The 11133-nt window shown below is 38.7% G+C and overlaps 1 pseudogene; it reads left to right on the top strand.

The window, feature by feature from the left end:
- Window positions 1–9016: 9016 nt before the first annotated feature.
- LOC142628474 (putative GPI-anchored protein At3g06035) lies at window positions 9017–10527 on the top strand (annotated as a pseudogene).
- Window positions 10528–11133: the final 606 nt, after the last annotated feature.

Raw genomic sequence — 11133 nt, 5'->3', positions numbered from 1 at the left:
TGTGAGAGAGAAGAGAAAGGGAGTGAGGGTATTATTGGTAATATAAAAAACAAGAGGTGGGGCCGAGAATGCAACGTGGAATGAGTGTCACTTTGCCGCTTTCACTGTTGGAATGCGTTTAGTTGTTCAGACAATGTGTCGTTTTGTTACTTCAAGAGTCAAGACAGTGATATGTGTCGCTTTCGTATTTTTGCAAGATTGTTTAATCGCTACCCCACTCCTTGCAAAGTATTAAAATTTTCCTCACTGGACTGCAATATTAATGTATTTATTATATTATATAGTCTATAATGAATCAACTCTAATCCTAACTGTCTTGGGCCGAAGCCTAATTATTGAATTCTTACTCTAGAAAATTGAATTAAATACTAATAATTTAATTAATTAATAAGTCTAAAATAAAATCCCTTGCTCAAAAAAAAAAAAAATTCCAATAGACTAATAATAAAAATATAATTGACTTCTAAAAAATTATATAAAATTATTCATATTTCATACATCAAGAACTAATATGGCATTACACCTTTATATTTAGATGGTGATTCACAAAATTATGTGAGTGGCCATTTTTAAGAATTGCTTTGTTGTGATTATTCTAAGGGATGCCTAACAAATTAACACCCTCCTCCATTTTTTACTTTTCTTCTTATAAATTTTTTTAATACTTTAATAGTTCAATTCAAAGAATTTGAACTCTGAATGGTTCCATTAGAAACACAAGAAGTACTAACTAGTTAGGTTACAATGCAGAGAGGTCAACTACTCCCCTAAGAACTCCAAAAAAAAAAATATTCTTATTAGTCTCCAAAAATAAAAATTTACAACTAGTCCCCAAGAATTTAATTTATCCAAAGAGTTCAAAAAAAAAATTAAAAAACAAAAATATCATATGGTTGGCCCATGACATATTGATCATTCTAAGGGGGAAAAAAGAGACTTTTTAATATAATTTTTTTTTAATCCTTTTGCTTTTTGAATTTTATCAGTCAAAACCATTTAGTAAACAAAATATTTTTCCTAATCATTAGGAAAACAAGAGCAAATTGAGAAACAAGAGGTTAAGGGTTTTTTTTTTTTAATTTCTATTTTAAGGTAGTTTTTTGTTCAGTCAAAAAATAAAAAGATGCGTAATTTCCTATTATTGGATATGCATATGTAAGCTTCCCTCTTTTTTAATCAATATATCTATACTACTATTTAAGGAGCTTCCCCTGTTTGGATTCTTATTTTTTTAGTTAAAAAATGCCCCTACAGTCCTATGTTTAAATAGAGACAAAATTAAAGGACAATCCGGTAAAAACTCATTTTTTTTTAGTTCAAAGATGCCCCTACAATCTTATGTTTAAGTAGGGACAAAACTAAAGGACAATCCGGTAAAAATGCAACTCCAACTCCCACTAAAATATTGCCTAAAAAATAGGACCACTCTCCTATTAATTTTTAAATTGATTTATTCACTTATAAATTAGATTTTTAAAATAAAAATCATATATATATATATATATAATAATTAAATACAGTTTTTTCTACAAAATAGGACTACTAAAAAAGAAAAGTCTCATCGCACGCGCGAAGCGCGTGTGATGAGACTAGTTTCATATTAGTTTTTTTCTTCAAATTTTTGAAGGAGATGAGATACTAACTCTTGACAACACATATGTTTGTTTATTTATCATCATTTTTTTTTTTGTTAAAACACAATTTTCACCCTTTAAGTTTACATGAAATATCATTTTCATTCCTAAAGTTTTATTTGTCTTCTTTTTTCTTTTGAGAAAATTGTTTTTGTCATTGTAGTAACTTTAACGTTTCCATAAAATTGTTAATAACTCTTGAGTATAACTTTATTGGGCATATGACGATAGATGGCAATAGGCAGAATGATCAATTTGTGAAATACATTAAAGTTTAAGTGGTGCGGACACGAGATATAGGCCCCCAATTATACACACGTATGGGAGGAAGAACAAAAAGAAGACGGCCCAACCTGTGGCCTTATGGATGGAGCCTATTAGTTATTGGGCTTGAGATTAAGCAAGCCCGAACATTTAATAATTAGGGTTTTGTGTTGTTAGGGTTTTGTGTTGTAGCTATTTAAACACTTTTTTGATTATTGTAACACAGTTTTTGAGAAATATAAAAAAACGTTTGTTTTCTTTTACACTGGTGCCGACTCCAGTTTGCTTGGTGCTGATTCCAAGCAGCCCTTAGGTGCTGACTCCAAGCAGCCCTTAGGTGCTGACTCCTAGGGTTTATCCTATCATTTTTTTTCTCTATTATACTATTGTGGTTGTCCTACGTCAGTTTTGGTATCAGAGCAGACTTCCGGTCCATTCAACGCAACCGTAGACAACCACGCAAAGCCATCAAAAACAAAGGAGTAAGCCAACAATGACAGTACCTTTCAAGTTTTTGCCCCATGAGACTCTAAACAAGCCCAAGCCAGTCCCTGCAATCCGTGTATTCGCCCAAGCCCCACATGAGTTTCTCACCCCCAAACCAACAGAGAAGCCAACGGCGCCTCCCAAGCCAGTGACCACCATCCGTGCCCGCCTCTAATCTCAGAACCCACAGCCCACAAAAAAAAAAAGGAGAAAAGAAGAAGCAGAGACCCACGGACCCAGCCACCACAGCCACCAACCGCCGCGAAGCCCAACCGTCACCAGCCACCAACCGCCAGCCGCCGCGAAGCCCAACCGTCACCAGCCGCCAGCCGCCGCGAAACCCAGCACTTCACCAACCGCCGCGAAGCCCAACCGTCACCGCTGCTGAGGACTTCGACCACCGCCGATGCCAAGGCCGAGACGAACAGCTTCCAGCTCCGCCGATGACTCCGGCGACTCCAGCTGCTGCCTCCGTCGACGCTCCAGCCGATGACTCCACCGTTTCTTTCTTTCTCTTTTAGTTTCTTTTGTTTCTAATAGCTTCTTTAGTTCAATGTTATGTTTTGGGAGTTGGGTTAGCAGATTTTGTTTTAAGCTGTAGTCTTTTACTGTATTTCACCCCAAAAAATATATATATATATTTTATTGTATTTAAAAAAAAAAAAAAAAAGGCACTGTTGCTGTGACAGCCCATTGCTTGTATTGGGCTTTAATTGTTTTCACAGATTCCTCAGTCTAAGTCAATTCACTACTTGAAGAGCAGACCATGGCTGCCTAATGCAATACGTGGAGCCACTGACTAGGGTACAATTTTGACTCTATATTTTTGGTGGATTCAATTTTATCTCATTAAAAAATATTATCTTTATGTTTTTTATGTGCATATCCCACCATACTCCATTATCCTATCCAATTTGTGCTCAGATTAATCGTTTTACTGTTTGTGTCCTCTTTTAGTACCCACTCTAAAATTCCAAAAAAAAAAAAAAACTAATTTCTTTGAAATATCTTATTCTTTTTTGTGGAGCTTCTTGGAATTTGATGCTTATTTGGGCTATCTCGTAATACTGTGAACACTGTCACTATTTGTCTGCAATTCCTTCCTTTGATTCATCGATCTAGTCTCTACATGCACTTTGCTTGACCTTTAATTTTACATTGAGAATTGATTACTTGAATTTTTGGGAATCTCAACTGCATTCATAAATATTGTGTTGCATGCATCTACGTAGTGGTCGCGTCATGTCAAACCCTGAACATCAATCCACGTCCGAATCTAGGCCCTCTTTAGAGCAAACCATAGGAGACCTAGCTAAGAGTGTTCGTGATTTGCTGGATAGGGTAGAGAGAATTGAAACATCTCAAAGAGAGACCACTAACCATGAAGGAGATAACATGCATGGGCAAAATAATAATGGTCACTTTAATAGAGCTCCACACTTTGAACATGATCACTATAATCACTATGGTCCTAGGGATTATGATGATAGGATGTCTAAGGAAAGGATAGAAGCACCCACCTTTGATGGCTGCCTAGACCCATGGGTTTTTACTGATTGGTTACATCAAATGGAGAAATTCTTTGACTATTACCATTGGGCTGAGAATAGGAAGGTGAGGTATGCTAGGATGAAGTTAATTGGGAGAGCTGATCTTTTCTGGGAGGACCTTGAGGAAACCCTTAGGCGACGACGTGAGCCCCCTATTATTGATTGGATGGAGATGAAGGACGCCCTCTCGAGGAATTATCTTCCTCCAACTTATAGGAGCTCCCTCCTTGAGGAATGGGATCGCCTAAGACAAGACACTACTCCTGTGACCGAATACATAGAGAAATTCAAGGAATTCCAGAGGCGAATTCGAATCGTTGAGGAAGAGGTTGTCACACTCAATAGGTTCAAGAAAGGTCTAAATGCTAACCTACTAGGCGAGATTATCACCCGAGGAGTCACCACCTTAAGAGAAGCCTATGACCTTGCTAGGAATTGTGAGTTAGCATCCAAATCTATCTTTTGGCGACGTTCTGAGCTTCGAAGCATTCCTCCCAACCCTCAACCTTTTGGTAGCAAACCTAAACTTACCTTACCCCCTAAGGTCAACCCCAATAGCATCCCGATACAAAAAGAGGACAAGGGAAAAGGTGTGATCAATGAGCCCTCAAGATTAGGCTCTCGCCTCCAATGCTTCAAATGCAATGGGATTGGACATGTCGCAGGTAGATGTCCCTTTAGGACCCTTGCCATTCAAGAGGATGATGAAAAAGTAGAAAATGTTGAAGAGCTAGTGTATGACCCAAATGCTGAAGAAGTCCAAGATGTTGAGGCCGAATGGGAAGATGATCCCAGCTACCTCACGTGCATTAGAGCCATCTCTACTCAGGTTGATGATTCCAAGGCTGTTTTTGGTGTCCCTAGAGTGAATGTGGTGAGGTGTGCTTTGACAGAACAAAGGGAAACTGATGATTGGCGAAGAAGTGCCATCTTCCAGACTTACACTAAGTGTGGAGATAAAACGTGCAAGGTTATTATAGATAGTAGGAGTTGCATTAATGCGGTGTCCTCTAACGTTGTTTCCCGCCTAGGCTTGAAATTGATCCCACACCCTAACCCATATAAAGTTTCTTGGGTGGATACTTCCTCCATAGCCATAAAAGAAAGATGTGTTGTCCCACTTCAATTCCTCACCTACAAGGCAAAAATATGGTGTGACGTAATTCCCATGGATGTAGGGCATATTATCTTAGGTAGACCTTGGCTTTATGATTTGGATGTTACCCTTCACGGGCGATCTAATTCTTGCTCATTTATGTTTGGAGGCAAGAAGATTGTGCTTAATCCCTTGAAACCCAAGCCAATCGACATGAGCAAGAAGCCAGAAGTACCGAGGGCGAAAGGTCTAAACATCATAAGCCCAAAGGCATTTGAAAGGGTAGTAGTTCAGGAATCCATTGTGTTTGTCTTAGTTGCTAGGGAACTTCATGGAGAGACCTGTGAGGAGTAACCTGAAGAAGTGAGGTCTGTGCTCCAAGAATTTAAGGATGTTTTCCCTGAGGAACTCCCCGATCATTTACCGCCCATGCGTGATATCCAACACGCCATAGATTTTGTGCCCGGAGCGACCCTACCTAACTTGCCCCATTATCGGATGAGCCCTGCAGAACATGCTGAGTTGCAAAGGCAAGTGGAAGAACTATTGAGGAAGGGTTTTGTTCGTGAGAGCATGAGCCCTTGTGCAGTCCCTGCACTCTTAACTCCAAAGAAAGATGGGACTTGGAGGATGTGTGTTGATAGTCGTGCCATCAACAAGATCACTGTGAAGTATCGTTTTCCTATCCCTCGGTTGGATGACATGTTGGATATGATGGCTGGAGCAACGATCTTCTCCAAGATAGATTTGAAAAGTGGCTATCATCAAATTAGGGTTCGTCCTGGTGATGAGTGGAAAACTGCCTTCAAGACGAAAGATGGCTTATATGAGTGGATGGTCATGCCTTTTGGATTGTCCAATGCTCCCAGTACATTTATGAGAGTAATGACTCAAGTGCTTAAGCCTTTTATGGGAAAATTCCTGGTTGTGTACTTTGATGATATCCTCATTTATAGTAAGTCTAGAGAGCAACACTTAGACCACCTAACTCAAGTTTGCACAACCCTTAGGAAGGAGAGTTTATATGGTAACCTCAAGAAGTGCTCTTTCTTTACAGATAAAGTTGTCTTCCTAGGTTTCATAGTGTCATCTGAAGGAGTTTCTGCCGACCCCCAGAAAGTTCAAGCAATTATGGATTGGCCCGAGCCCAAAACTATACATGAGGTTCGAAGCTTTCATGGGCTCGCTTCCTTTTATCGCCGATTCATCAAAGGATTTAGTACCATTATGTCTCCCATCACTGACTGCTTGAAACATGGGGAGTTTACTTGGACAAAGGCTGCTACTAAGGCCTTCAAGGAGGTGAAACAGAAGATGACTGAGGCACCTGTCATGCGTCTCCCTGATTTCACCAAGCCTTTTGAAGTGGAATGTGATGCCTCAGGTATTGGCATAGGGGGAGTACTTAGTCAAGAGCGTCACCCAATTGCCTATTTCAGTGAGAAGTTGAATGATGCTAAGCAGAAGTACTCCACGTATGACAAAGAATTTTATGCCATTGTACGAGCTCTTTGGCATTGGCGTCATTACTTGTTGTCTCGAGAGTTTATTATCTACTCTGATCATGAAGCTTTGCGTTATCTCAATTCCTAAAAGAAGCTAAATTTTAGGCACGGTAGTTGGGTTGAATTTCTGCAACGCTACTACTTTGTGGTGAAACGTAGAGCGGGAGTTGAGAATAAGGCTGCTGATGCACTGAGTCGAAGAGTGTCTTTGCTATCAGTCATGAGTGTTAAGGTCACTGGGTTTGAACGACTTAAGGATGACTATCAATCATGCCAAGATTTTGGGGAGCTCTACACTAGCCTAAGTAATGCTTCACATCCCATCTTGGATGATTATACCCTTCAAGATGGTTACTTGTTCAAGGCCAACAAGTTGTGTATCCCTCGGTCGTCAGTGAGAGATTTCCTAGTTTGGGAGATACATGCAAGAGGCCTTGCAGGTCATTTTGGCCGAGATAAGACAATTGAGGAAGTGGAACGTCAATTCTATTGGCCTGGTCTTAAGAGGGGCGTCGCCAAGATAGTTGGTCAGTGTCGTACATGTCAACTAGCCAAACATCGCAAGCAAAACACTGGTCTGTACACACCTTTACCCGTGCCAGATCGCCCGTGGCAGGATGTGAGTATGGATTTTGTGCTAGGTTTGCCCCGCACCTTTAGGAAGCATGATTCTATCCTAGTAGTTGTTGATCGCTTCTCTAAGATGGCTCATTTCCTACCATGTTCTAAGACTTCTGATGCTTCTAAAATTGCAAAGCTTTACTTTGATGAGATTGTCAAGCTTTATGGTCTCCCCAAAACCATAGTATCTGATAGGGATGTTCTCTTTATGAGTTTTTGGAAGACCTTGTGGCATTTAGTAGGCACCAAATTGAAATTTTCCACGGCATTTCATCCTCAAACTGATGGTCAAACTGAGGTGGTTAATCGTAGCCTAGGGAACCTTCTTCGGTGTCTAGTGGGTGAAGCCAATCGGAATTGGGATTCAATTCCTCCTATAGCCCAACTTGCATATAATAGCTCTGTCAATAGGTCTATAGGCGTTAGTCCTTTTGAGGTTTTGCATGGATATACACCTAGGAAGCCCTTAGATCTTTTGCCCATGTCCCGACATGTTAGGATTTCTGAATCTGCTGAGGCATTCGCACGACATGTTCATGATTTGTATACTGAGATTCACAAAAAAAATCAGGTAAGTAATTCTCAATATAAAATTCATGCTGATACTCATCGGCGTCATGCAGAGTTTCAGGTAGGAGATTATGTCATGATTCGGATCCGACCTGAATGGTTTCCCTCTAGGACCGTTAAGAAATTGCAGGCTCGTAGTGCCAGTCCGTTCAAGGTATTGAAACGAATGGGCCCAAATGCATATGTCATTGACCTCCCTCATGATTATGGTATTAGCTCCTCCTTTAATATTGAGGATCTAGTTGCTTATAAAAGCCCTACAGCTATTCCTGATACTCCTTTTGATGAACCTTTACTTAATCCTATTGATGCTCCTATGCCTACCCCTTTACCCTTAAATTTGCCCTATGCACATAAAGAATCTATTGATGCTATTTTAGATGAGCAAACTGTTTCTACCAGGGATGGAGGAGTTCACCGTTTCCTAGTTCGGTGGCGCGGGCGACCAGATTTCGATTGCACATGGATTACTAGAGATGAGCTACAGCGACTGGATCCTGACTTACTGGAGTACTATCAGAGCTCTTCAGCTTTCCACTCGACGGGGTCGAGTTCCTCTCACCCGAGGGGAGTTGGTGCGGACACAAGATATAGGCCCCCAATTATACACACGTATGGGAGGAAGAACAAAAAGAAGACGGCCCAACCTGTGGCCTTATGGATGGAGCCTATTAGTTATTGGGCTTGAGATTAAGCAAGCCCGAACATTTAATAATTAGGGTTTTGTGTTGTAGCTATTTAAACACTTTTTTGATTATTGTAACACAGCTTTTGAGAAATATAAAAAAACGTTTGTTTTCTTTTACACTGGTGCCGACTCCAGTTTGCTTGGTGCTGATTCCAAGCAGCCCTTAGGTGCTGACTCCTAGGGTTTATCCTATCATTTTTCTTCTCTATTATACTATTGTGGTTGTCCTACATCATTAAGGATTAAAGCTCATCCCAAAAAAAAAAGGTTTAAGGATTAAATTTTGAAAGACAAAGTAACTGTAACAATGACTAAAATTTTGCGTTTGGTAGGCTATCCTCATAACCATTTACTAAAAGCATTACCAAGACGATCAATAAACACCACATTTAAGGTTCCTAAGTCAAAATGTTGCCTCAAAAGTCAAACTTCACTTTGGTACAAGAAATAGAGATGGCACCTAGAGCACCTTGACATGCACGGCAACTTACAACAAGGATAGTTATTCAAAGAACAATTATGGCTAAGAAAAGCAAAAAGCTCTTGCATTCTTTTTTCTCTTATCTATTTTTATGTACTGCTATGACACTCAAGTTTGAAACATGGCCTTCTTTAAACTTAAACTCTCCCTCTTTTTTCTTGTTCTTCATGCTGTGCAAGGAAAAGCATTGTGTGTTTGTGATGGTACTCTCTCTCTCTCTCTCTCTCTCTCTCTCTATATATATATATATATATATATATATATATATATATATATATATATATATATATATATATGTGTGTGTGTACACGTGTGCCATATAGTAATTCATTTCTCTCTCTCTCACACTATTTTAGCAATAGTTATTACACACACGTGCATGTTTTCAACTGAAATCATGACTTCAATTAATTAGTTCCTTGACTTAAAACATTGAATTCATTTTGATTTTCAGTTTGAGTTGTAGGAGAAACAAAATTTTGGAACAGGCATGTGCTCAATTCCAATCAATGGGCCCAGTGTATTTAGGATTAAATAGGATTCCTATAGAATTTCATTAAGTTGCTAGACTAGCTGTTTGTGAATTTAAATCAATCAAAATCCAAAGCCATCAGGCGGCAACCTTTTGTAAAATCATGAAAGTATGACAAAGTGATTGGAACAGTGCTTAAAGTATTTTGCTGTAGAATAGGATAGCCTGTATAAGAAAAATTGTACACTTTAACCATTTCATATGTTGATGAGTGACTGGTATTTGGTGCTAAATAATCTTTCTTTTTTCTTTTTTCTTTTCTCTATGCCTTTACTTTACTATCCTGTTAAGATAAAAAAAATTTAAGGAATTGACAAAGGATAGACTAGCATTTTGTTCTCAAGCTCCAACAGGGGCATATTATAAACCTTCAATGCATAAATCTCAAGCTCCCTGCTTCACCGCTTAATTCCATCAAAGTATAAAATTATCAATAACATTGGTAGCTAGTTGTAGAACATAGAGAAGACTACTGCTAAATAGGTTAACTTTGGTGCATTATTTACTTCTTCTTCTTCTTTTTTGAGAAAAGGTGCATTATTTACTTAATCTTGAAACTAATGCAACTTTTACATCTTCATAGCTACAGCTGAAAAATATCTCTTGGAGGACCTTAATCTTTATGAATAAACTCTAATCCTAATTGACTTGGGCCGTAGCCTGAGAACCATAGTGCAGCTTGCCTAGCTAATAATATTGCAAGCCAATTAAAGAACGAAACTTGTAAAAACGCCTTTCACTACAGTTCTACTCCAGGCACTAAACCTAATGTCACTGAATATGACAAGCTCCTGGATGGCCGTGACATAAAAGAGAATCACACAGTTCAAGGGGTCATATTGCCTATCTGCGTGCCCAGATTAGACCCATTTTTGGTGCTTTCTAATTATACAACGCCTCAATATGCAAAATATCTGAAGGATTCAAACTACACCGGGATTGGGATTGGCTCTGAGGATAGCTGGATGGTGGTTTTCTTGTGCACTAACATATCAGCCGGAAACTTCTCCAGTGCAGCTTCTTTGATTGCAAATGTTAGTTTGGGTAACTCCTTGGTGGCTTTGTTCATTGGAATTCTTGTTGTTTCTGCAGTGAGCTGAAATGCTCCAGGTGCTTGTCATTTATATACAGATTTTCCATATTTTTGTGTTTGTTGTGTAAAGTTGTGAACTTAGGCGAGATTGTTTTTCTTGTTGTAACATATATCATGATTGTAATTGTGCATGTTTCGTATGGCAAGTTCATTCTTTCTGAATAGGTAAGATCTGAATAGCAAACTTGTGCAGTACATGAATAAGATATGGAGTTCCATAACTATGCTTTGTTAGCTAGTAAAGGAGTAATAATTAGAGTGGTAAAGGACCTGAATTAAACTTGACCATGTTTATTTAGTACATTCAATTGATTTTAAGCATACTTTTTCGATTATGCTTTATATTAGAAAGTCTAATACCCAGTCTACTTTTAATTAGTAGCACAAACGGAAGGTCCTTTTTCTCCCTATTCATTATGGTCTTTCATCCTAACTTCTTTTTAGGTGACAAATAGCAAATTGTGTTTATTAAAGATATTTATTAAAGCAAGAGATGAAGTTATTGAGGTTTTCATTTTACTGCTAAAACTTGAAAGTTATTTTGGTAATGTTAAATAATAAAACTTGAAAGATTTTGATTCTCAGGCATCCACTAATTCACTTTCTTTTCTTT

This window comes from Castanea sativa, chromosome 3 (genome assembly GCF_040712315.1).
Source record: "Castanea sativa cultivar Marrone di Chiusa Pesio chromosome 3, ASM4071231v1".
NCBI classification, from domain to species: Eukaryota; Viridiplantae; Streptophyta; class Magnoliopsida; order Fagales; family Fagaceae; genus Castanea; species Castanea sativa.
The sequence above is the reverse complement of the archived record's forward strand: the minus strand, read 5'-3'. Positions and strand labels throughout refer to the sequence as shown.